This window comes from Taeniopygia guttata, chromosome 3 (assembly GCF_048771995.1).
Source record: "Taeniopygia guttata chromosome 3, bTaeGut7.mat, whole genome shotgun sequence".
NCBI lineage: Eukaryota > Metazoa > Chordata > Aves > Passeriformes > Estrildidae > Taeniopygia > Taeniopygia guttata.
Window position 1 is genome coordinate 49,943,631 of NC_133027.1, and position 26,152 is coordinate 49,969,782.

Genomic DNA, 26,152 nt, shown 5'->3' on the forward strand with positions numbered 1-26,152 from the left:
TCATCTGCAATTTAATTATTTCCATTGGAGGTTACTTACAAAGCTATCCAGTCCCTGGCATCCCCAGATATCAGCTGTGAAGAAAACAACACATCTCAACACTCCCAAAGCTTGAATTCAGATCTAAACTTTGGGCAAATTCACAAGCATAAAGATCATGCAAAAAACCTCTCACCTGAGTGAATCCTGAGCATTAGCCAAGCACAGTCACAATTTCTTCAGGGTACAGGAGTATTTCTACAGTGGCTTTCAGGTGAGTGAAGGGAAAGAGGCAAGGCTACACCATGTTTTTTCCTTCTCTTATAGCTGCCACATGTTCCATCCAGTGATATCCTCACTGGCAACAACTTCAAAGAGGCATGGCACAACTGCTGAATCCTTTTAGGCTGCTTAAAGGTCTGAGGGTCTGGGAGAAAACCTAGAAATTACAAGGAAAAAAAAAGCTATTTTGTTCACATTCACTTTTTTTTTTATTATTATTTTTCTGGGTATGTCTGCCAAAAGAAATTGGAAAGCTTTAAAAAAAATGAAGGAAACTTTTTCCACATAGAAAAGGTAATTTTTCTTGGAAGAGAACTAAGAGAACCTCTAGTGTCTTTTTGTTTAAGGATGTAGCTGCTGAACTCCAAGCAATCAATAATCTATCTATAAAATTAAGCCTTCCACATGATGTTACTCCACCGAAAAACTTGCACCTTTGAGTTATTAAAATTCCTCTATTCCTTAGGTCAAATGTCTTAGTTAGCAATATAAAAACATCTCCACATACAGGTTCATGAAGTAAAGCTGAGTATTAGCTATTAGATCAATCTTCATTATTTAAACCCAAAGAACACATACACAAACACGAAGTTCTTAGGAAGAGGTGATGTAGTTAGACAAGCACATAAAAGAGATTATTATTCTTGCAAAACTTTAATCTCTTGTATTCTTAAACCAGCCAGGATTAAACAATTGTATTTCCACTACTTCTAGTAGAAACATACACTTGTTCTAACTAAAGAATATGACATTCTCAAAATTAAGAAAATTTTCTTTTGGTAACAAGTAAGTAGCCCACATTGGTATTTCAACCTTTAGTTATTAGAAAATAAATAATTGCAAGAAAGAACAGGAAAACCCTGTGGAGGAATGCTACTTCAAAACTTACAGAAACTTTGTACCTCCAACTCTAATTAGAAGCCAGGAGAAATTACCCAGGGCATCAAAAATTACATTTAATATGCTGCTGAACAAATAAGCTGTTTTGACTTCTTAGTTTAACTATGTATGTGAGGGAGATAATGTCTTATTTTATTAAGCAGAGGCTATCTGAGAAGTTGAATGAAAGAAGAATCAAAGATTCCTGTTCTGTAAGAAAAACAACTAATTCCAGGATAATAGAATTTAGAAATCTCCTTTATTTTCTTGATAGAGAGAAAGAAAACAAGAACTTAAGTCACTGATTCCAAGAAGCACTGGGCCTTATTTGTTGTCAGGAATATCTACACAAATCACTTGGAGGCAGGTCGTTGTGTTCTGCCAAATTGCAAGTAACAGAAATAATGTAAAATAAAAAAGTGAGCTGCTCATATAAGCTCAAGTAATCCTACTTGAGCTTATTCTAGGTCCTGAGAACAGTAACTTGGAATGGGAATAAGGGCTGGGGAAGTACCCATCATTGGGTACAGACACAGTCCTATTAAACACTCAGTTCTCACCCCCTTCCATGGATAAGTCCCACACAGTAAATCATGGGGTAAAAAAAACTAGCACCAATACGAACAAAAAGTAAACAATATTAATTTCTTCACATATTGTGGTAGAGACCAGATTGATAGTTATTTATTTTGAAAGCCGAAGTATGCCATGTAATCTTATGTTTTGCAGATCCAGCTCAGCAAAATGTCTTATCTTTAAACAGGGGCTTCAACCCCAAGAAACAGTTCACTGTTTGAAAGCCTGGCATGATTAGTGCCAGAAATGAGAGTGTTTCAGAAGTGTGAGATACATATTACAATAAAAATGTAACTTTGCAGGACAGCAACAGGCACCTCTCCTCTTACACAAGGCAGCTGCTACAGAAATACTCCCTTGTTTACTGCCGGCAGCGCGCACACAGAGCGCACGCCTCCACTCCTGCGCCGCGTGTAACGAGGGGGTGCGTGCCTGCCCAATCCTCCTGTCAGCAGATCTTCTCGGTTTTCACTTCTTCTTTGCTACTTTGCAAACTCTCAGCTATTTTTTTCCCAAGCCGTAACACGGGGGCTCTTCGAGATTATTGCCATTCTCCCCCCGCCTGTCATACACCTTGTTTCCAAGTATGGTCACTATGAAGGGACTGTCGCTTGGAGCCTTTGTGGAAAATTAATGGCAGACAGGAAAGGGCAAAAAAGACAGGACAGATGGCTCTGTCACCACCACCAGCCTGATGCCATGAGAGCTCTTCAGTGCCTTTGCAAATGCCACTCTGTTCTGCAGACTTACTCTGAAGTTGATCCAATTGCACCCTTGGCAGCTGTCTTTCTTCTTTTTTATAGGATTTTTCCTTGTCCTTTGACTTCCCAGGCTCATCCACGTGGTGAACTCAAAAGGTCAGTTTTTAAATTAGTGACTGGGTGCTGATGGTCTGAAATACTGTTTAACTATAAACCTATTGGCATCTTGCTAGAACTAGTGTTGAATAGTGTTGTTAATAGGGCTTGTTTACTTGTTGGTTAAAATCCAAATCGGGTCAGCTGAGACTCAAAGATGCAGTGAGTAATCTTCTAATTCAAGTAAGCAAATGGAGTGATGTCACCTCACTTTATTCTTTAAATGGCATTCTGTCTAGTTTCACTTTCACAGTGAAACACACACCCGTAGTATATTGGGTGCACACTGGAAGCACAAAGACATGCCTCTCCTTATGTGAGCGGTGCCAGACAAATCGTGGTTTGGCTTATGCACATACTTGAGGAAAGATATGCTTAGGATTTTATGTGTTTAAAACACATCGAATAGGGTAAATAAATTGTGATGTGACATTGCCAGTACATACAGTCAGAGTCTGCAGAAAGAAAGCTAATCCCTCTGGAGACTAGGGTTATAATCTCTAGTTATGTAGTTTCAACCTATATGATTGTATTTATAGGAGAAGTTCTACGTTGGATACATCCCAACAGGGTTGCTGTTAGACAAGAACAAGAAAAATTAATGTGCTTGCAAAGCCTGGCATGTTTGTACAATTTTGTTTGATTTGGGGAAAGCATTTCCAGGTTTGGTCAAAAATTTTTAAAAAGGGGGAGATAGCCTGATGACGATGACCAGAAGAGCAAGTGCTATGGTGTGATTCAGGGTGGAACCATTTGTCTAAGTGTGAAAATGTGTAACAGCTCCAGATTTACAGATGGTATTTAACTGTGGCCACTTGATGTGAGGGAATACCTGAAATCTTGAATATTGTGGGAATGTTAGTGGGAATTCTGAGGCAGAAGCAAACAAACCATCTCTTGCAAGGGATTCTTGCCATTCCCATATCTCTGAAGGTACAGGCGGTTTCCCTAATACCAGGTATAGCCCCTGCTTGATGCCAGCTTTTCCCATGGTGGTTTTGTATTGCACACCAACACTACTGAGTACTGGAAAGTTCTTTGCTGGAAACATAGTGACAGATTGCTTTCAGGAAGTCAGCTGACACCCGCCTACTGCAATGGAAAGAGCTTTCTCTATTACTGTGAGTCTGGAGGGAGAGGGATTGCCACCATACCAGTATATCTTGCATAGTCGATAATGCCATTCCTTAGGGAGAAGCCTGCTATTTCACAAGCTCAAACTTTTTTTGACTAATCAAACTCATCTTCAAGACTGATTGAATGAAAAGTTAAAATGTTGAAGTTTTAATATAAAAAGAAGATCCAATCTGGGCAAAAAAAAATTACTCATTCTGTAGAGACAGGTTACAGCTATGCCTTAATATGAAGTATTTAAAAAATCTACATTATCTGCCTTGAAAATGGACCTGAAATAACAGAGCTTGCTATGTTGTTGTACAGAAGCTGCCAGCTCCAATCTTTATGACTTTAATGCACATACCAAAGACCACTTTGTGACAGTCTGACAGGAGTAAACCCTGTTTTTATGAAAACAGAAGCTGAGCAAGTATGTAGCAGCACGATTTCAGGACTATTAAGGATGAAACACTCTTCCTATCATAAAGATGTCATTGATTACTTTTCTAGATTCACCTGAATCATTCAGTATAGTATTCCTCCTGTTTTTTGGAGCAAGAAGAAGACGTAGCTGAGTTATGTTGTTTTCAGCAGACCTCGAGTCTGCTTTGTGTTCAGACAAATTAGGATGAGAGAGAATTTTGTAATTTGCATTTTACGAGGCAAGACAATGTACAGTGACAATGCCACTTATGAAGTTAAACAGAGAAAGCTGCAAGTCATTGTGTGCTGACATGTCTGTTTAACAAAAGGTGGCCCTATCTCATCTGGGCTTCACTGATATGTCAGTGCTTAATGCCATGGACAATAAACACCCTGCTCAGATGCAAAGCATGCTGTAGACATCACTACTGAATCTGTTGTAATCAAAACAGGGTCCCATAGTCATCCACTCCAGGCCTGGAAACACCTGTTTGTGTGTTCTGCATCCTGTCCTAACTTTAGTCAGAGTCTGAAAGCAAAAAAACTAACTGCTGTCCAATATTCACCCTTGGTAGTGGACATGCTGAATATGGGAGCTGCCCTGCCACAGTCCTTCATGAAAGAACTTTAAACTGTGAATGTTTAAGTGTAATTTCACATCTTACATTGATGAAACAGGCAGCTTCCACACTCCCTAAATTCACTGAGGGTCACCATCTTTGTCTTTTCCAGGATGGAACAGTATATATACCTTCCTTTCCTGGTAGGTCTCATGAGCTCTGTTCTTCTTTCTTCTCATTTTTCTTGAAAATTTCCCCAACACATGACCCCTACTCCCCCTCTTTGACTACTTAAGTATTCCGTCCTTCCTTTGTCCAGCTGTATGACTTGGCTTTCTCAACCCTGGCCTAGATCTGGTGTTTCTACTTGTCCTTGCAGAATATAAATAATAAAGTGCTGTCAATAGAAGACAAGCACAGGACTTCTGTTTTTGTACGTGGAGGCTTTTGTTCATGTTTCCACCTGCTAGATATCACTTAGACATATCAAAATGCATCAGATAATTTCCTACTATTACATTTCCTTGTCAACAAATGCTACAATCCCCACAGGAAAGTTATGTCATGATGAATGGGAGGGAAGAGTCCTCTGTAATATTTCTGGGAGGACAGACACTGTGCCATTCCTTAGCTTCTCTTTCACGTCTCAGAGTCATGGCCTCCTTGGTGGTGTTTAATTCTTATTTTGTGTTCCCTTTTTATATGGCAACAATTATATGTCACCACCATGAGATCTTAAGAGATGGTTGCAGAAAGAGTTTAGGAATATCAGGTTCTTAGGCAATCCAAAAAGCCTAACATGAGGTTACATTTTCCAGGCTGCAAGCCTGAGTCAGGTGCTTGATGGAAGGTAACCAAATAGCATCTGCCAACTTAGAAAGCACTTTTGAAAAACAAAGGGGTTGTTAGAATAAGCCCAGAGTTATTTGCACAAAATTGGACTGCAGTTCCTTGTCTTGGCAGCAAGTCATGCTTCTGTGAAGAGCCTACATGAGGCTTAATGAAAGAGCAAGAAAAATAAAATGTACTTGTGATTTTAATAATTTCATTTAACAAATAGATGAAGAAAGAACATGTTTCCAGAAAGACCCTCAAATCTGAAGATGAGATTTGAATTTTGGTAGCGATTCCTCATTGGCAATGTGTGGGTGATATGCTCAGGATCGACTGTCCACTTTAGGAAAAGACAAATCCATGAAGAGAGAGATGGAGACTCCCTACTTAAGCAGGTTCAGCTGGGAATAAAGTACATGCTCCTTGGACTGCAGGCTAGAAAGAGAGTGCTGCCTGGAGATATAGTCAAGTGGACCAAAAAGAACTCCAGAAACTGATGAGGGTAGATACAGTACCTCTTCCCTTCAGCTATGTCTCCTGTTTTCTCCTATTTCCTACTCCAATCAACATTCTTGAAGAGCAATGCAAGCACTGCCAGTGCTGTGGCCAGACAAAAGAGAGCAGAGATTAAAAAATGGATTAAGTCTCTCCATGTTCACTACACCAAAATTTAAAAGTAACACTAATGAGCTGCTGCTGCAGATTAATTGGAGGATGAGATCACACCATCTCTCTTTTCTGCTAACAAAAATCTGTATTGATAAGCAGAGACCAAGACCCCGCCTTTCACAGAATGCCATCCTGTGGATCAAAAGTGATGTGGAGGCAGGGACAGTCATGTCACAGTGACAGTGGACTTATTTCTGTGCCTATCTGACAAACAGCTGCCTTGTACTCATTGTAGTCTGGGGAATGCAGGAAGGCAAGGGTTGCTCAACATAGCACCTTGCTGATCTTCACATCACATACACTGTGTTGCAGCAAGACCTGAAAATAAGGTCATGCACAGTGGCTGAGAATTTTATGTTCAGGGTAAGCAAATATCAGAGAGGAGAGGGATAAGAATGGGGCTGCTGCATGGCCCTGGCAGAGAAAGTATTAGATATGAGGGCTATATGAACAAGACATACATATGCCATTAGAAAGAGAGAAAGCTTAGAATAGACAGGATACCCAGGAGGACAGAAGCAAGGTGTTAGATAACAAGCCATTAAATGCCAGGTGAATAAAAGTGTCTTCTACACCAGATCAGGTGAGTGCTAATTAATTCTGCCTGTGTCAACAAGAAGGGTAAGAACTTACAGCTGCTCTTGAAAAGCAGTTCCATGAGGTTGAACAAGATGACTGTATTGCCTGGACATTTCCAGCAAGAGATGTGGTTTGCATGATGGGATGGTTACAATGCCTTTCTGGGCACATTTAGGCCTTATGAACAATAAACAGGGAAAATTTCCCAGAGTGCCCCTATCCACGGTGGGGTGTTGCGAATGTTGGGACTTGTTGATCTTTAAGATCCTTTAGAACCCAAGCCATTCAATTCTGTGATTCTAAAACCATGGAGTCTGTTACTGAAATTACAGGATAGGAAATCAAGGTAGTCAGACTATTGACTTGAATGACTTCTGGAATAGAAAAAACTTATCAAAAGGTAAAGCTAATGTAAAATGTAGTGCGTGAGTGCAGCCTAAGGAAAAATGGGTGGTGAAAAACCATGTCTCCCCTAAGGCAAAATACAACCAAGGGCATGATTACCTCTAGGCTCACCTTCCTGCTCACTAGAATTGGGAATGTATTGTTTCTTCATTCATCTTTACCTGTTCTCTAACACCAAAGATGCAGTACTCTAAAATTTCTTCAAAAACCCTGCATTACCATGGTAAGATCATAGATAACCAACATCTCTCACCAGACAACTGGTTCTTGTTTTCCAAAAGAAACATTCTAAAAGAGAAGGCAGCTGATCCCAATTTGATTTGACTCAATGATCTTAGAGGTCTTTTCCAATCTCTATAATTCTATAGTCTATAATTAATAGATTTTATTAATCCATTTGAAAATGCTGTTTAGCTACCTATCCATGAATTTGTTATTGGAAGAGCTCGAGAACCAGAAAAGCTGCACTTCAATTTCAGGGCTGCAGAGTAGTGAAAGTCCCAGAAAGGCTCACAAACAGTTCTGAACACTAAGTTCCTCTGGTCAACCTAAACTTGTCACCTCTTGGGAACAGTTCCTTGAGAAGTAAGCAAGAATTTATTAAAGATCTCCACTCTGCAGAAGATTTAAGCAAGTATTGAACTATGATAATAATTCACAAAAGATTGCAGGTGCTGTATTAAAATGGCTTTTCTTTCCTCCATTTCACCAGCTCCCTTTGTCAGGAACTATGCAGGAAAGGGCTTTTTCCAGGAAAGGGTTCTCTTGATGTTTGCAGAAACAAATGTAGAGAATGAGCACCTAATCTGTTGCTGTTTCAATTGGAAATAAACTTTCCCAACGAAATTTTAAAACATTGGTTCCATGATAAGGTTAATATGCTGTTCTATCAAACCAATGGAAATAATTTACCCATATTTCAAAGTGGCCCTGAGAGTTCAGAGTATCACTTGGCCACCATCAACTTTTATTATTTGATCTGACTCTTAAGACACTGGCAGTTGCAATTAGTCAATATATGTATCCAGAAAGACAAGCGTCAATAATGTCAGCCAAAAGAGTTATGTGAGTAGCTTCTGTATATAGATGACATTTGTTACTACTGTGGAGACTGAGATGAATAGCTGTGTGTGAGCAGGATCTTCATGTCTCCATAAGAGCACCTTAATGACCATTTGGCCATCTACACTGGTAGACATTTTAAAACATTTCAGGGAGTCACAGTCAGTGTGCTGCTTAATTCACTGAGCACATCAGTCTACACTAAACTCTTGCTAGAGGAAGGACAAAAGAAAGCAGGAAACAACTCAGAGGCACCAGGAAATAGCACCTGGGCCAACACTACTCAGGACAACTGGTAATAGAAAGTGGGAAAAGTGAGACCCAAAAGCAACAAGAATGGATTACAAAAATTGTACAAAGCCCTCCTACTCAATTAAACCCTCTATCTCTGAAATTATTTAGCATCTCAAGTCAAGTGCTTAATGTGGAGGCTATAGTATTTAAGGAAGAATTAATCTCATCTGGGAAACAAAGGATAGTGTGGGCCCATTGCTAAATGGAGGGAAGACCCCGGTAGTGAGGATGCTGAGTAGCACTTAATGACACCTTCTACGCTTTGATCTTCACTGGCAAGAACAGCCCACAGGCATCTCTGACCCAGGAAGCCAGAGTAAAGGATGTTGGAAGGAAGAATTTCCCTTGGTCAAGAAGGATTGGTTTGGAGAACATCTAGGCAAACTTTATATCCACAAGTCCATTGGACTGATGGGATACATCCACAAGTGCTGAGAGAGCTGGCAGACTAAAGCCAGTCATTCACAATCATCTTTGAAGACTCACAGAGTTTGGGAGAGGTGCTTGAGGACTGGAAGAAAGAAAATGTAATCCCAGTCTTCAAAAAGAGCAAGGACGATGACCCAGGGAACTACTGATCCATCAGCTTTACCTCAATCCCTGGAAAGGTGATGGAGAACCTCATTCTAGAGGCCATCTCTCTCCATATGGATGACAAGAAGTAGATCAAGGGTAGTCAGCTTTGGTTCACTAAAGGAAATCCCTCCTGACCAACCCAATTGCCTTCTGTGATGTGGGCAGGACCTCAACAGGTCGGAGAGATGGGCAGAGAGGAACTGTCTGAAACTCAGCAAGGACAAATGCAGGGTCCTGCACTTGGGGAAAAACTACCCCATGCTCCAATACAGGCTGGGGGCTGACCTGCTGGAAAGCAGCTCTGAGGAGAAGGACCTGGGGATCCCTGTGGACAACAAGCTGTTCAGGAGCCAGCAGTGTCTTTGTGGCCAAGAAGGCCAATGGCATCCTGGGGTACATTAGGAAGAGCATTTTTAGCAGGTCAAGAAAGGTGAACCTGCCCCTCTACTCAGCTCTGGTAATGCCACATCTGGAGTGCTGTGTCCAGTTCTGGACTCCTTAGTAGGAGAGATACATGGAGTTCCTGGTACTGGTCCAGCAGAGAGCTACGAAAGGGACTAGAACCTCTCTCTTCTCTTATGAGGAAAGGCTGAGAGAGTTGAGCCGGAGTCTCAAGAACAGATGACTGAGAGGGAGCATCATCAATGTCTATCAGTATCTGAAGGGGGTGCCAAGAGGATGGCACCAGGCTCTGCTGGGTGGTGCCAAGCAACAGGACAAGAGGCAATGGGCAGAAACTGATGGACAGGAAGTTCCATGTGAATGTGAGGAAGAACTTCTTTACTATACAGGTGACTGGTATAAGTTGCTCAAAGAGGTTATGGAGTCTTTCTCCTTGGACATGTTCAAGCATCAACCTGGACACAATCCTGTTCTGTGTGCTGTAGGATGACTGCTTCAGTGGGGAGGTTGGACCAGATGATTACTATGGTTCCTTCCAACCATACTCATTTGTACACACTTTTTGAAATTCTATATTCTATTCTATTAAAACATTTTATATTACTTGACTGAAACATACAGAGCAAACTGTTTAAATTTTAGGATTTAATATCTCACCAGTGAGGATGTAATTATAATCACAAATCAGGTCCAACTGCCAGTCCTCTAACCCTGCTCCACTTGGTCACAGTCCCTTTGCTAACTGGACAGGTTGCTTCTGCCATGCCTGGAATTTTCTTGATCTTCTCTTCTGAGTGACAGCTGTTGGCACTCTGCAAGCACGGGAATTTGCTGGCTTATTGTGGGTCAGACAGAGAACATGATGGAGAAGAGCAGAAAAGCCAGGTGAGACCCTGCTAACTGAGAGTGAAAACCACTGTAAAGAGAAAGAAGAGGAAAGAGGTTTTTCCACCAGACCTGAAGGTCTAATATTTTATTTTCTGTACAAATAGTATCCAACCCATGAGCCATTTTCTGCCTGGACCATATTGATGAACTTGACTGCAGCAGCAAGTTGTTAAAACACTCACACATGCACTGACATTCAGCAGTAAGTAAATTCGGGTGCCAACAGTCACAGCTACTTTTACATAGTGTCAAGTACAAGGCGGGAATAGCCCAGATAATCAAAAAGTCTAAATTACTTCCTTGGGGTTGTGGCTAGTGCTTTAGTCCCCATATCCTTCCATCTGGCTCTGCCTGGGCATAGTCAGCATGAGAACCACGCTGGGTGCAGACCTGGAGTCAGCTGCACCTCACTGTGCCCTGAGCCCAAGATAGGGCAGGGAACTCTGTGCTGAAGTGTCTGACATAGATCTGCCTTGGCATCCTCCCATCCAAAGGGTAGCACATGTTGTCACACCTGAGCTAGCACTTGGAGTTTCTCGGCTCCTGCAACATCACTTATACCCACAAAGAGTAAGCAGCCCATGAGTAACCAATGCACTTCCAGAGGAGAGGAGAGGAGAGGAGAGGAGAGGAGAGGAGAGGAGAGGAGAGGAGAGGAGAGGAGAGGAGAGGAGAGGAGAGGAGAGGAGAGGAGAGGAGAGGAGAGGAGAGGAGAGGAGAGGAGAGGAGAGGAGAGGAGAGGAGAGGAGAGGAGAGGAGAGGAGAGGAGAGGAGAGGAGAGGAGAGGAGAGGAGAGGAGAGGAGAGGAGAGGAGAGGAGAGGAGAGGAGAGGAGAGGAGAGGAGAGGAGAGGAGAGGAGAGGAGAGGAGAGGAGAGGAGAGGAGAGGAGAGGAGAGGAGAGGAGAGGAGAGGAGAGGAGAGGAGAGGAGAGGAGAGGAGAGGAGAGGAGAGGAGAGGAGAGGAGAGGAGAGGAGAGGAGAGGAGAGGAGAGGAGAGGAGAGGAGAGGAGAGGAGAGGAGAGGAGAGGAGAGGAGAGGAGAGGAGAGGAGAGGAGAGGAGAGGAGAGGAGAGGAGAGGAGAGGAGAGGAGAGGAGAGGAGAGGAGAGGAGAGGAGAGGAGAGGAGAGGAGAGGAGAGGAGAGGAGAGGAGAGGAGAGGAGAGGAGAGGAGAGGAGAGGAGAGGAGAGGAGAGGAGAGGAGAGGAGAGGAGAGGAGAGGAGAGGAGAGGAGAGGAGAGGAGAGGAGAGGAGAGGAGAGGAGAGGAGAGGAGAGGAGAGGAGAGGAGAGGAGAGGAGAGGAGAGGAGAGGAGAGGAGAGGAGAGGAGAGGAGAGGAGAGGAGAGGAGAGGAGAGGAGAGGAGAGGAGAGGAGAGGAGAGGAGAGGAGAGGAGAGGAGAGGAGAGGAGAGGAGAGGAGAGGAGAGGAGAGGAGAGGAGAGGAGAGGAGAGGAGAGGAGAGGAGAGGAGAGGAGAGGAGAGGAGAGGAGAGGAGAGGAGAGGAGAGGAGAGGAGAGGAGAGGAGAGGAGAGGAGAGGAGAGGAGAGGAGAGGAGAGGAGAGGAGAGGAGAGGAGAGGAGAGGAGAGGAGAGGAGAGGAGAGGAGGATGTATCAAACTGAGCTATTCAAAGATTGAAAAGGCTGACTTGGTTGGTTAGTTGTGCAATACAAGGGCCCATTACATGACAGAAGGGATCAGTTTGCATGACATCACCATCAGACTCCTTTTGGTTCAGTGTTGTTATTGAGCAACACAGATGTCAAGGGTGATGAAGGAAGGCTACAGTGCCTATATGAAAATGCAGGTTCATGTCACTATACGACATGCAAAAGCCTGATGCTAGTCGCTGTTATTGCAAAGGTGAAAAAGAGGAAGTTTTATTTCTGACTCTAACATTTATACTTTTCTAAAGGTGACAGTGATTGGAGGGTGAATATAGCACCTCTCCAACGACACTGGCCAAACTACTAGTACATCAAACTTTGCTTCTACGAAGGAATGTAAAGCAATAGGTTGTTTACAGAAAGTTGTGTGAGAAAGTTTTCTACAAGAATGTAAACTCAGAAGACTTTAGAAAATCTTAAAAATCAGAGTGACATGTTAATTTCTTAAGCTCTCTGCAGTTATTAAGACATCAACCACTACCATTGCCTGCTCACCCAGCCTAATATTCCCTGGCTGATTTCTTGGGTATACCTCAACATGTAGAAAAGGCTTAGGAAGGGATTTCAAGGACAGCCAGTGGTCTTCATTAATGGTTTCAAGGAGGCTATCTCAGGCTCTAGGGAAGTACAATAAAGCCCAGAGAACCTTATGAGATTTTGACAGACAGGCTGCCATGACCAGTGTCATTGGCCAAGCAAACGAAGGTAGGTGTGATAACAGCAGAAGCAAGTATAATGACTATAAGAGTACTGCATTCAAGAAGGTCATCCAAATGTGCACAAGCATTTTAACTGACTTGTTTTTGACAAATGGAAAATGCCTCCTTGTTAACCACCTAATCTGTTGCTGTTTCAATTGGAAATAAACTTTCCCAACAAAAGTATAGCTCTGTGTAAACCAGATGTCTTAGTTTGTTATTGTCAGAAATTTTCCATCATACAACTACATAATGACAGGGTGAGAAGCCAGGGCTATGGATATCTACCATGAAAAAAATAATGGCATAATCTTCTCTTTAGTGATCATTATAGGAAGTCTTTGGTCAGAAGGAAGCCAGAAAATCCTACTAAGTCTTCTCCATGAAGTAGATCAGCTGCTATCTGAATTATAGAAGCCCAAACTGATGAATTACACATGGCGCTGACATTAAATCTTGGTGTGTCTAGCTCTTTTCTGGTTTTTAAATATGTCTACCCTCTGTTGGAGAGTCAACATGTGTTGTCACAGGTCAGTTGCCTAATTTTAACCACTAGTGGGGCTTGCTTATCCTGGGCCAGAAATAGGAAGCCGAGTGATGGTCATGTGTCTGACAAGGAGCCGGGCAGTGGGCCAAAACACATTTGAGCTGGATGGAATTTCTTGCCACTGTGAAAATGCAGTGCTAAATCTTCCTCCCCCACTCGCCTCTTTACACACAAGTGGATCCCTCTAGTACAGTGAACTGTCACCCGAAACTAACAAGGAGGATGTGTCTCCCAGCAATCTGAGCTTAGGTCAAAAGTTCACCACTTGCCAGCCCCCTATGCCAACTTGGACCAAGATTTCTGGAATGGTTAGAAAAATATTTTAATGTAATTCACCTTGCTATGCTATTTCATTAATAACCTCTAAAAATGCAAAGAGTGTGGCCTTCAAATTCCTTGACATCCTCAGCATATGACTAATAATAATGAAACTTTCTTGCTGTCGGCAGAGCCACTCTGTGAATGCTCTGTTTTCCCTGGAGTTTCATGGAGCCTTTAGCAAATGCAATACATTTGCCATGTCCATTTTTTACAGCATAGTAACTGCTGTTCAGCCAGGCTTGCTTGAGCTGGCTCTTTGTCCACCTCACCACACTGCACTCTCCTTTCTCCCTACACTGAGCTATTTTTCTCACAAGAATATTTTTACAGGCATAATTTGGACGTGCGTGAAATACTCTTTTACATGCTATGTCTTTCTTATTTTCTCTGTATTAGCTCTGAGTCCAGCCTCTCACTGTCTACCAAAATATGTCATCCATGCAAGGCATGGGGTTGTTACCAGCCCGAGACTGTGTGTGCTGAGTGAAAAGGGCTCAGTCCTCAGACTGGGACAGACCGTGTCTGACGTGCCATTATATAACATGAAACCAATGTATACAAGACTGTCTTTAAGAGTACATTTTACAGAGATCCCTATCTCTATATCTTGCTTCAAGAATTTCTTTCTAAAATAGCCTTTGCGGAATCAGTGGATGAGACTCTGCTCACTGGGGATAAATCCAGGGCTGTAGGATTGCTTTCCACATCTGCATCCAGGCTTCTAGGACCAGTACTTCATGAAACACGGGATGGTATCTGGAACTAAAGTAAATCTAGATTAAATTTTTCTCTTTGCTCCTGATTTTCCCTCAATGGCAAAGCAGAACAAAGAGTCAAAACATTTTTATTCTTAACACCTCCAAACTAGTAATCAAACAGAAATCTCCCCATCATAATTTTTTAGAAGCCTGTAGCAAGGCACAATTATGGCCCATACAGTGTACTCCCTATAAATCCTTGATAGATCTGTCTCCACTGCATATCCAAATCTAACAAGATCATGTTCTACAGCTACCAGCTGGCATGTTAGTGTTTAGAGATGCCTGCTAGATTACTGGAATAGATCCTTTATTCTATCAAAGCCTCCTTTGGACCAGGGAGGTCTGCAAAAACATAGTTCTTCTTTGGATCTGATGGTTTTCCCACCATGAGAAGAAGCTGAGATAGACTCAAGAGTGCTACCATAAACCAGGAGAGGTTGTAATCCAAACATATTCTCTCCTGTAACAGCCTGAACTGCTATAACTAAAGTCCAGGGTAAAGAAGCAGAAAGGGCCTTTGCATGGTGTCCACAGATGTTTAATTCAGCCGTGCAGCGAGACGTTCAGAGTTCCCCCAGCACACACACATCCCAACTCTGACTACTCTGTCCGGAGGGGTCAGGGTGTGAACCTGGTCTCAGGGCAGTACAAAGATGAGGACCAATCAAGGAATAGGGAGGGAGTGGCTCAGGGACATAGGAACAGGGAAAGGAGCAAATGGGGTCTAACAGCTTTCTGAGGGAAGCTTCTTGTGTCACCCTAAACTAGGAAAATGCTCCCCTGGGTCTCCATACTCTCCAACAAGCTTAGCCAGAGGAACAGTTCCCTTAGGGCTGTTCCGTGCCATGACCAATTGCCCAGCCACTCTACTTTGCAGCCAGAGATCTGTTCATACCACACACACAGCACATCAGGTTCAGAAAAGTGTAGTAGGGAGAAGTAACTAAAACCTATTTTTATAGCTGGATGACCTTCTACCACATTAACTATAAATTATCCCTTTCCCAATGAATCCCATTTCTTTCCTAACCCAGCCCTGTGCCTGTCTCAATTAACAGTTCATTTTTAGATTAAGATTGTGCCATATTCACTGAGTTTATTTCCAAGCACTTCACACACTAACAGATGTATTCTTCTAGCACACATGAGACTGATAAGTGAAAGAGTTTTCCAGAGCTGAAATGAGTGTGAAATATTTTTTCCACAATATTTCCATATTTGCTCAGTATTTTCCTATTTGTTCAAAAATCTGGCCCAGGAAAAAAAAATGAAACATTCCAACCTGCTCTAGAGGTAAGTAAAAACTAAAGAAAAAAACCCCAAAAATTTATCATGACAGATTAATGACATTTTAAAGTCCAGAATATTCATGAACAGATGCAAATATTTCTAGCCCCACTTGCCTTAGATTTTGTAATAACAAAAATATTAGATTTTTGGAGTGAATTTTTCATGGCATAAACATCTGATTTGATTTGTAGAAAACAGACAGAGACTAGGTTTCCTCTAAAGTATGTGCCGCTGTTACACTTCCACCAGACATTGCCACATGAACATGAGCAGTGCTTTTGGGGTTTTCCACACAGGTTTTGGCCAAAGTCTCCAACCATCCAGTTGTATGTGGTGCAGGAGCAGCTGCAGTCTGAGGGGGTTGGAAGTGTTCCCTTGCAGGGGCTTTCTGGGAACACCTACTTTCCATGACCTCTAGTAGAGAAAGAAAGACCTGCTTCTGGCATCTTCTGGATTCAGAGAAGCATCAGCTGCTGGCCTGGCCACACTCTTCATGTTGAGGCAGTTCTTCAACTGAATGTTAGTTTTACAGTTTTTTAAGAAAAGCACTCTTTCCCATTTTTTAGTGAATAATTCTTAGTTTCTGAAAATCATCTTCAGACTTTCATTATGGTTGTCAAAGAAGAAAAAAAGTGTGTATATCTATCTCTCTATTATGTTTACATACACATATGTGTGTGCACATATATTTGCATAAATGAACATGCATGCACTTTTTAACCTCTTTTACTTCCTCCTTCACAATGAACTGTCCACCTGTGACAGCATGTCAGAATGTGTTTATCTGGCCTTACATCCCATGTGACACATCAGTGGTGTGCCATTCTGAACAGTCACAAGCCCCATTTACCCAGAAAAGCCAAATGTACATGTACTGTATGCAAGCTGATCAGTGGAAAGTAGTCAATACATGTAAACCAATCAGTATAACAGTCTTTTAAAAGAGCTGTGCATGTAACAAGCGCTTCTTTAGGCTCATTCTTACTGCACTTGCTGCTGGCCCACAGTGCCAACCCTAAGTCAGCATGCTTGTGGAAACTTCTGAAAAACAGGCCTATTCCTGCACTAATTTTCTTTTCCCTTCCTTGCCCATAGCAAAGCATTTCCTTGCTTCCAGCACTGGTGCTCACTGAGGGTCAGGGAGTCTGTGAAGCTGGAAACCTCAGTGCACAGGGAGCAGGCTGTTAGAAGCATTTTTCACACATCAACAAGACCTGCCCTGTGTAGTTTTACATAGCATGGTGTGAAGAAAGGTTGTAACAGCCAGCTGGCCATCCACACCAGGAATGCTGCTTATGCAGGGCTGAGATGAGGGTGCAGCTTCCGAGGAAAATGTCCAAATCCAAACTGTGCCTGCAGAAGTGAAGTACACCTGCTGAAGGCACACACAGAGTGAAGTTTCACCACAGAAACTGAAGGAACCACACTGAGATTGCCAGCTGGCTCCAGCAAAAAGGGTGGAAAGGAGGACTCTGGCAGAGAAGGGAGACATAAGCTGAAAGTTTCCTCCTTTGACAGAAGGATCATCACCAAAAAGCAACAGCATCAGGGAAATCTCTGTCAAAACAATCAAATACAACAGAACTAAAGGGTGATCAGTTACAGTGCTTATAGTAATTAACAAGTGATAGGGATTTTAAAAGGTGTTCCAAAAGTTCCAAATACAGGTAGATTTCTAGTCCTTGAAAATTAATTTTTGAAAAATGAGAGAAAAGTGTTAACTCAGTCGAGCTGTGGGAAATTAATGGTTTAGGTTTCGATAAATTGTTCCTACAAAAGACAGAAGCAACCTGGAAACCTTATGGGTCCCTCTAAGAGACTGGAGATGAATTTTCCCCATAAAACTGCTGCATATTAGCTTTCAGGCTACCCAATATCCCTAAAAGACAAAATGCTCTGTCCAGCATTTAGAAGTTTCCCAATCATATCCCTTAGATCTGAAGGTATGGCTTATAGATATTAGCTGCTCAGCTTCTCTTTCCATTATAGCCCTCTCAAATTGCCTCTGCTTAGGTATTTGATAATTTTGAGAAATTAGTATAATAGGCAAGTAGGTAGGTAAGTAGATATTAAATGGATAGCTAATCTTGGTAGGAATAGTCTAGCAGATACATAAACTACACCTTTCAAAACATTTGGAGCTCTTCAGTGTGAAAAATTATATATTTTGGGCATATTTTCACACATATTTTAAATATTTTTTATTCTTTCTTAAAAGCAAAATTATTGATTCTTTTTGTTGATAAAGAAACTTGTAATTGATTTGCATTTTAGGACAAATTGTGAGTACAGAACACAGCCGAAGAAACAAATGTGCTGGTAAAGAGATAATTGCCTTTTTACTAATTGAGGATAGTAATTTTTGCTGCTTAGTGTTTCATGTATGTGTGAAATCGCTACTTTAGCATGTGTTCTCTGAGATGCAAAAGAAAACATAGTTCTGGCTAAAGCACATAAAACTAGTTGGATAAAACCATGTAGTGTCAGGATGCCCTGAATACCCTTTGGGAAATTCATTTTACCCTTGTGCCAGCTTTCTCTCATCTATGCAAAAGCTGTGAGGCAGCATTACTGATTTAGGAGATTAGCACATACAATTCATGGAGTAGGAGTCATCTTGCTTTTCTCACGTAAGAGGAGCATACAGAAAGGTGCCACAAGGCAGATGCTTTTAGGATTGTGGTAGAAGGATCCATGAGCAGAGCAAACCGGAGAACACTGAGCTGATGGACCCTTTCTCTGAGGCAACTGACTTTTGACACTGTGCCCAGGGCAATGCATAAAAGTAACATGATAGAGAACTTGTAACCAACTTCTGAAGCTCCAGTGAAGAGCAGCACACACGCCCCAACCTGGCTGCAAGCGGAAAAGAAGCAGAGTAACCATAATTCTGCATGTGTAGAATGCAGGGCAAGAGAGAACATAGGAGCAAATAGGTTATATGACATCTTTTCTGACACTGGCTTCAAACACTGTAACTGCACTTGCAGGTCACTGGAGTGTGGCACCTGGTGTGTTTTGCTGAATGATAAAATTTGTCCTCCACGATAAGAGCACACTCACCTGGGAAAGAGCACAACACCCAATAATGGGTGTGTGGTTTTCCCTGCATGGCATCAAGCTGTGCTCCGTGTGGGAAGAGGCAGGAGCGGGGTGTCCCATGCGGCAGGAATGTGAGGACTGCGGAGTTTGCTTGGTGCTGGAAGGCGAGAGACTGAAATATGGTTTGGCACGTGCTGGCTGGAGCCACACGCTGAAAGACAAGCTCCTGTCCTTGGGCGTGCAGGGGGCTGGGACAGGGCACACCGCATGCAGGAGAGAAAAGAGCTGTAAGGGGTTCCTGAGTACCTCTATCTTCCTATGGAGCATGGAGCTGATGGCAGGCTTTCCCCAACAGCTTTTTCTTGGGTGTCTCTGCTTGCCCTGGAAATCACCCATAGCCGATGCTTCAGTAACTACCTGCCTTCCCCAGGAAGGTGCACAAGGGCTCCTGTAGGCAGCAGCATCCCTGCACAGCAAAACCACTAAAGCCAGGTCCCAGCCTATTCCCAGGCTGGAAGTAAAGGAGCAAATCAGGACAAGAGGCACACAGACTGATAACATGGTCCCTGTGACCAGCAATAGACGGTATAACAAAAATTGATGCCTTAATGATGGACAAGCTAGTTTATTTAATGCAGCAGTTATGTTATGTCAACAGATAGAGGTTCAGAAATAATTTTGAGCTACCTTTCTGTTGCCCTCTGCACTTGACCAGCTCTTCAGCTTTCATACTCTCCTTTGCAATAAACCATTCTACCATCTCACCAGAGAACTGTCTGTATCAATTTCTGAAAAATGTCATTCAAAAATTATTCCCGATTCTGAGACTAAATGAGTCCCGTCTATTAATTTCTTGTGAAGCAGCAGGTCCAAGTATGTGGCAAACCATGCGCTTGGCTCTTACCAGCTATATACAGAACTTCAAAAAAAACCTGAAAGGTAATTTTTAATGCTTTCCTCAGTAGGGTTATCTTTCTGAAATGAAAATTGCATTCTGTTACCTTTCTATAAAACTGGATCTGCATTTCAAAAACTTTATTTGTTAGAATAGTTTCTCCATCAATTTAACTCAGTAGACAAAACATTCCTTAATGCACACAAACCTTCTTCAGCAGAGGTATGAGAATGGCTTACTTTCTCTTAGCTCATGGCTCTTAGATGCTGTGCCAGCTCACTGGCTGATTCACGTGTATATGTAAAACTCTTGGCAGTTCAGGGAAGTGCCCACCTCAGCATGAGAAGAGATTCTTCTTTAAAAAGTAAGACCATCCTGCATGAAGATCCAGGCACACGAGTCCTGATATGAGCATTATGATTTGCCTTTGAGGGTGTGCTTTTGGTGTGGGATTTCATTTCATTCATGCTTATTCTAATGATTTTGTGTGCAAGCAAGTGCATGGGGCACAAACTGCAAGTCCTCAATAGAGTCCAGAGCATTGCTATTTGTTACAAATAAGTCATCTGCATACTAGTATCTTTCCATATTAAAAGAGGTCAATTTGCACAGATACCAATACGAGACTAAGTCAGAATTCCCATCTGGGCTACAATATGACTATGTATGTACTATTTTTCAGTGGACTGGACTGCAATATCTAGATATTATGAAAATCACATGACATATTCTTTTATCCCCTTCTCCCTCACACAGTGCAGACCTGTAGTGTCAGTATGTTTGTTGATTCTTTTTTTATTGTTTTCCTCACTCCTTCTTGCTTGCTTTTCAAGCCTCGTTTCTGAAGATGGAGTTGGATTTTACAGCTGTGAGGACTAATTTCTCTATTAAATATAACCATTTTTAAAAAAAATTAAATGTAGGCTCTGTGCAATTTCATTAACTCAGGATATTTTCCAACCCCCCTATTTACACTTTAACCAGGAGCTACATTATTTGGGGCAATTCCACACAGTGAGAACACAATTCCCTGTAGCATGGCTCCACCTCCAGTATTTTGCTATGAATTTTCTTTTTATTTTATTTTGCATTTTTTTTTCCTTAATATATATGCTGTTACCATTTTCTAGTGGCATTCTCTCAAAGCTTAGCCAAATACACACTGCATAAAACAGAAGTGAAGCACTGAGCCCTTTCTGTATAATATAATATTGCCTACCCTGAGCAATTAAAGTTTCCACTTGAGGAAGACTTAATCACGGAAGTAAACGAGAGCCTTTCTTTTCCTCATCCCAGCTTCATATTGCTGGTAGTATACTAAAGTCTGTACAGACATTAAAAGACACATACCTTACCTGTTTGTGCTCTGCTGAAAACCTGATTTTCTTGTTGTTCCTTGCATCGAGCCACTTACTCTCTCAAGCTGCAGTCTTCCTCTGCCACCTACCTCCCTCTGTCTGAAATATTGTCTAAAAGAGTGGAAAGAAGGATGCTTCTAAAATGAAAGCATTTACAGGAATTAAAGCCTTCATATAAAACCACTTTCTTTATCAAAACAAAATGTGCAAAGGTATGACTGTGCAATCAAAATCACTGAGATTGGACATTGCAAGGGATCTATATATCACAATTACATCAGGAGTTTGGTGCCTATATTAATAGGGCTGGTGCTTAAGAAACCTCAAAAGGGTGCAGACACAACCTTTTTCTGCTTTCACACAAAAGCAATTTTAAAAAAAAAATGTAAAATAAAACATAAATCGTCCCTATTTTATGCATGAAGGTGATTGTTAAGGAAACTTTTCACTGAAATTACATTCCTGCTCTGAGCAGAGAAAAAATATGCGTTGTAGATATTACATACAAATACAAAAAATATATATATCTTGGTGAATGGATCTCAGAACAAGCCAGATTAATCTTCTGGTGGGTCAGTACTGAGAGGGGGAAAGAGGTGCACACTGATTCAGCTCAGACCTGAATGTGCCAAAACACCTGCATCAGAAAAGCTGCTGCCTCTGCCTCTGCGGGCAAAATAGAGTCTGTTCCTACGCTGACTTGGGAAAAAACTTCCATGAACTTTCCTGTCACAAAATCAAGCCCTAAATTCAATGCATTCAGTGTGTTCTCACGCGTGTGAATGTATTCCCTCATGACAGCCCTGGATTTCCCTTCCAGCCCTGCATAATGATCTCTTCATCTGCCGCCATCAGTAGAGGAGAGACAGGTGATGCCTCTGGCCCGTCAGGGCTGGGCAGGACGGGTGAGTGACACACGCCAGATGCTGCACCCTGAGCTGGGCTGCAGCTCCCCTGGAAATACATCATGGAGTAAAAATCACCGCGTACATTCCAGCTGCTGCACAGCGCGTCACTGGAGCAGACGCGCTGTCACGCGTACAAACGCACACCAAGTAGTATCCGTGCATGGGGTTAATTAACAGCTAACTGTGAATTCTTAGAGGTGTAGGGGGGAAAAAGGAATAGGGGGGGAAAAAAAGCCACATTCAAAGGAAGATCAAAATTAACTCTACAAGCTCTCTGAGATTGAAACACAGGTTTTTCAGGACAGTGAAAGAGACTATGAAGTCAGTGACATGTGTCTCCTGATTTTTACTTTGTGTTTTACTGTATTTATAATACTGGCTTTTTGTCTTTAATGTCAGTATCCACAAAAACTACGAAGCCAGAAGCTCTTGAGCCTAAAGTCTTCTGCATTAATACAGACCCAGAGGCTGGACCTCAAAAACATCCCTGAGAACACCATGGTAACAGTTGCCAAGCCCTAAAAAACAAAAAGCTTTTAGGGATGTGGAGCACAAAGACCGACAAGACAAGAACGAGGAACAGCATTATCTATCTTAATTTATTTCAGCCAGATTTGACCCACATAAACTCACAAGTAGTGCATTCAGCTATAAGTAAAGTATGTGCTGAGTCCTACAGGCAGATTGAGGCATTAAAGAGTAGAGAGCAGGAATAGGAAGACTAGTGAAACTGAACTTACCATCTCATGGAGGAGGCATTGCACAATATAAGTGATACATGCAGCAAATAGACAAAAAATAAAATACAAGAAACAAGTCAACATACAATCTTCAGTATTTAGAAATACAACTACTGCCACATAGGAGTACAGTATATGAACACTGTATAGGAATATTTGTGGACTGGATTTATAGGATTCATTTATGGATTATGCAAGATGATCATTAGTAAACTGAAAGTTGATATGAAATCACATGTAGGTAACATAGAACAAGAAAACTAGTGAGTAAAGTGAGAATTGGGACATTTGGCAATACCTGAGCCCATTGCTGAGTCTCTTGGCATTCTCAAGAGCAAACAGCACATGAATGGAACGGTTCGAAGAGTTGCACATCTATGACTGAGGAAGACAAGTGATGGAAAATATCTTAGAAAGGATGACTGTACAAGGCATCATGAACAGATGTTGTAGGCTCACATGGTTTCATCACAGTTTTCAGCCTAGCTACTTGCAATCTTAGTCAGATATGTAAGAGTTTAGAAGAAATTCCAGGAGGTTCCCAACACCATTGGCTCCTCACCACCAAGCAGTCCAGGTCTTTTATGTGCTTGTAGTATCAAAATTGAAAATACAGTGGTCATCACAGTGGGAGAGCACATCTGTGTCATGTCTTTAAAATTGTGTTATGGCAAAAAAAACCCCAATAGTTATAAGCATCAGTTGCAAAGAAGGTACTTCTCAGCAAGAGAAACATTAGAAAGATAACAAATCCTTGCCTCAATATTTTTATAATAATGTTAAAAAATTTCATATGTTGCAAATAAATGGTACAAAAACTATTAGAGGAATAGCAGTAGAAAGTTAAGGAGCACCATCTATTTCAGCAGGAAAAAATATTATATGGAATAAAATCAATTTCATAAGAGAAAATATTACATTGAAAAGGACTGTTTAGATAAGTGAACTAAGGCATTACATGAACCAACAGCTGGAGGCTGAAGCCAAGCCAACCCAAGCTGGAAGAAAAAAACACTGAAGGCTGCTAAGCAGAGCAGCAAACGGCTGCAGCAAGGGCTGGATTCTCCACCCACCTCATGGTATCTTCTATTGGGAAAAGCATGCCTTACTGGAAACAGTGAAAGTCTCCCTGAGTTTCTAAAGAAGTATATTGTGAACAGCAAGAATTATATATGTGGTATGATTGAAAAAACAGAAATGTCCCTACTGGATGATAAATACTTAATCCTTTAATTGAACATTATACTCAGTGCTCACACCTTCAAACCCCAGGGGCTGGCAGGCTGGATGTAGAATTTCCAGAGAAGGTGAGAAACTAATGTGGCCAGTGCTACCACGTTTTTCTCCCACTCTTTCTGAATGTTGATGTTCTGTTTCATGACCTGTTTGCTTGTCTGGTGAACCATTAGCAGTAGTACCCAATTTTTGTTTTGTAAAAAGTTCCAGCTTAGATAGAAGATAACACTGACTTGCTTTACAGGGATGTTTTCCGAGGCAAGTTGTAGATTTCTGCATCGCACTGTTGATCAGAACCTATCATTCTTTGTTCTGAGCAAGATTTTCTTTTCATATTACTGCTGTGAAATATTTACCAGTGTATGGCTTAGGAGTAGGCCCATGCCAGTGCTGTGATGGGATGCAGAGAGTTCTTAACCCATGTCCTTTCTAAAATTGTGCTTTCCTTTACTGTTGTCATAATTTTCTCTCTGAGGTAACTCAGCTGTTTCTTTCCAAGTTTTTGTAATTCCTTATGTGACTCATCCCTAAAATTCTTTAGTTAAAACCAAGGAAGATTGTTTTTATATAATTGTAAATGCACAGTGAGATCATTAGTGAATATAGTTTCTGACCCTGGGTTCCCAGAATGATTTCCTATACCAGGACTAATTTCACAGACTCACAGACTTTTTGCCACCAATGAGGCAACATACTGCCAGCATTTTTTCATGAATGTTTTTATTGCTCTGCATTAAGACACTGAAGTTTACTTGTGTCTTACACTGCATAGTTTTACAGCCAAATAACTGTCTATAAAAGAGACTTAATTCATACCAAGCCACATCAGAAGCGATTCCCCCAGCATATACTTGAGTGTGAGGTAAAACCCCTGAATTCAGCCTTCAAGGAGAGATTCTTCAGGGTACACAAGCTAGACTGTCTGCCACACTGCAGCACCCAGTCACACGTGTTGCTGTTACACTTTGGGATTTTCCACACAAGTGAATGCTCAGCCTTGGCCAGTGTTAGGTCCTACTTTTGCTATGGCACAGAGTCCTGGCGAAGGGCTGGTCCGAAGAGCAGGAGGGAATTCTCTGTCTTTGGAGCAGGTGCTCATTGGATTTACCCTCTGAGAAATGGGCTTTTTTTTAGTACCTTGCCCAGCACACCTTTGAGACAGGCACAGGTCTGTGTGTGCTGGGAAAGCTCCCTGCCTCTCACAAGCAGGGACACAGAGGAAAAGTAAGTTCCTGTTGTCCCAAGTGAGATCCCTCAGTCTCTCGCAGTGAGGAGGGAAGGGCTGTTCTCTAGCTGACTGTTTTAATTTGGACCCCAGCCACAGAGAGAGTCCTTCCCTCTACTGTGATTATTTGCTTACTGTTCAGGATAAATAAAAATATAAGTTACATTTCTCATTTTAAAGTCTAATACCCAGAGGTCATCCCCTCATTTGCTTGACCACCAACACAAAATTGGGTCTGATGGGGGAAGGAGCAACACTGAGGCAGAACCCACGGCCACAGTATTTCAGGATGCTGTACAGTATGAAAAACAAATTTCCCAAACTCCCAAGAATACGGAGAAAGAAATTTGTTTAAATATTAATTTTAAAACTTGCACCTGATGCAGAAAACATTGAAACACGATCATCAGGCACTGAAATATGATTTTGGCGAACGACAGGCATTCAAAACAATTTCTAGCACTTGGAATATAAAAATTGCATTTTGAAGAAAACAAAATAGAGTCAATGTTTAGTTTTAAATGTGATGTTTTTCTGCTAAAATTAGTTTAAATATTTCCAGGTCTTCAAAATTTAAAGTGTTCATTCTTTTCAGATTTTCCCCAATATTTTTGTAACCAATCAGCATTTGAAAACTGAGTAATATTCTTTCTCTTCCATTTTCTATATTTTTTCTGCTTTATTACAGGTGCTTAAAAGAAAACAAGAAGGGTCTCTTCTCACAGTAGTTGTGACCTGTACCATGAAGCTGAACATTTCAAAGAGTTGATATTGAAATAAGATTTTACACCTCTGTTAAAATATAATCTACCTCCTATGCAACTCCTTTAAAATGATGAGCAGTGAAGATACATTCACCTATTTACAACTTTGCATGTCGTACTCAGCAGTAAGCCAGGCAGTAAATCCAGTTTACCTTCACGATAATTTGTTGTTTTGACGTGACTTTGCTCTCGGCGTTTAGTTTCTATTTAATGCAAAAGCATCGCTGTTCCCGGGATTTGTAATGATTTAAAAGTTTCTGGGGAGATTATTCCTCGGGAGAAACTGGTTTTTCCTCCTTCGGTTTATCAGACTTCTCAACTCCGGTG

General features: G+C 41.6%; 1 long non-coding RNA gene across 1 annotated transcript; it reads left to right on the forward strand.

The window, feature by feature from the left end:
* Positions 1 to 2,216: 2,216 nt before the first annotated feature.
* Positions 2,217 to 25,988, forward strand: LOC140683693 (uncharacterized). Its single transcript, XR_012055024.1, has 2 exons — positions 2,217 to 2,573; positions 25,750 to 25,988. It is a non-coding gene; the product is annotated as an uncharacterized lncRNA (long non-coding RNA).
* The last annotated feature ends 164 nt before the right edge of the window (positions 25,989 to 26,152 follow it).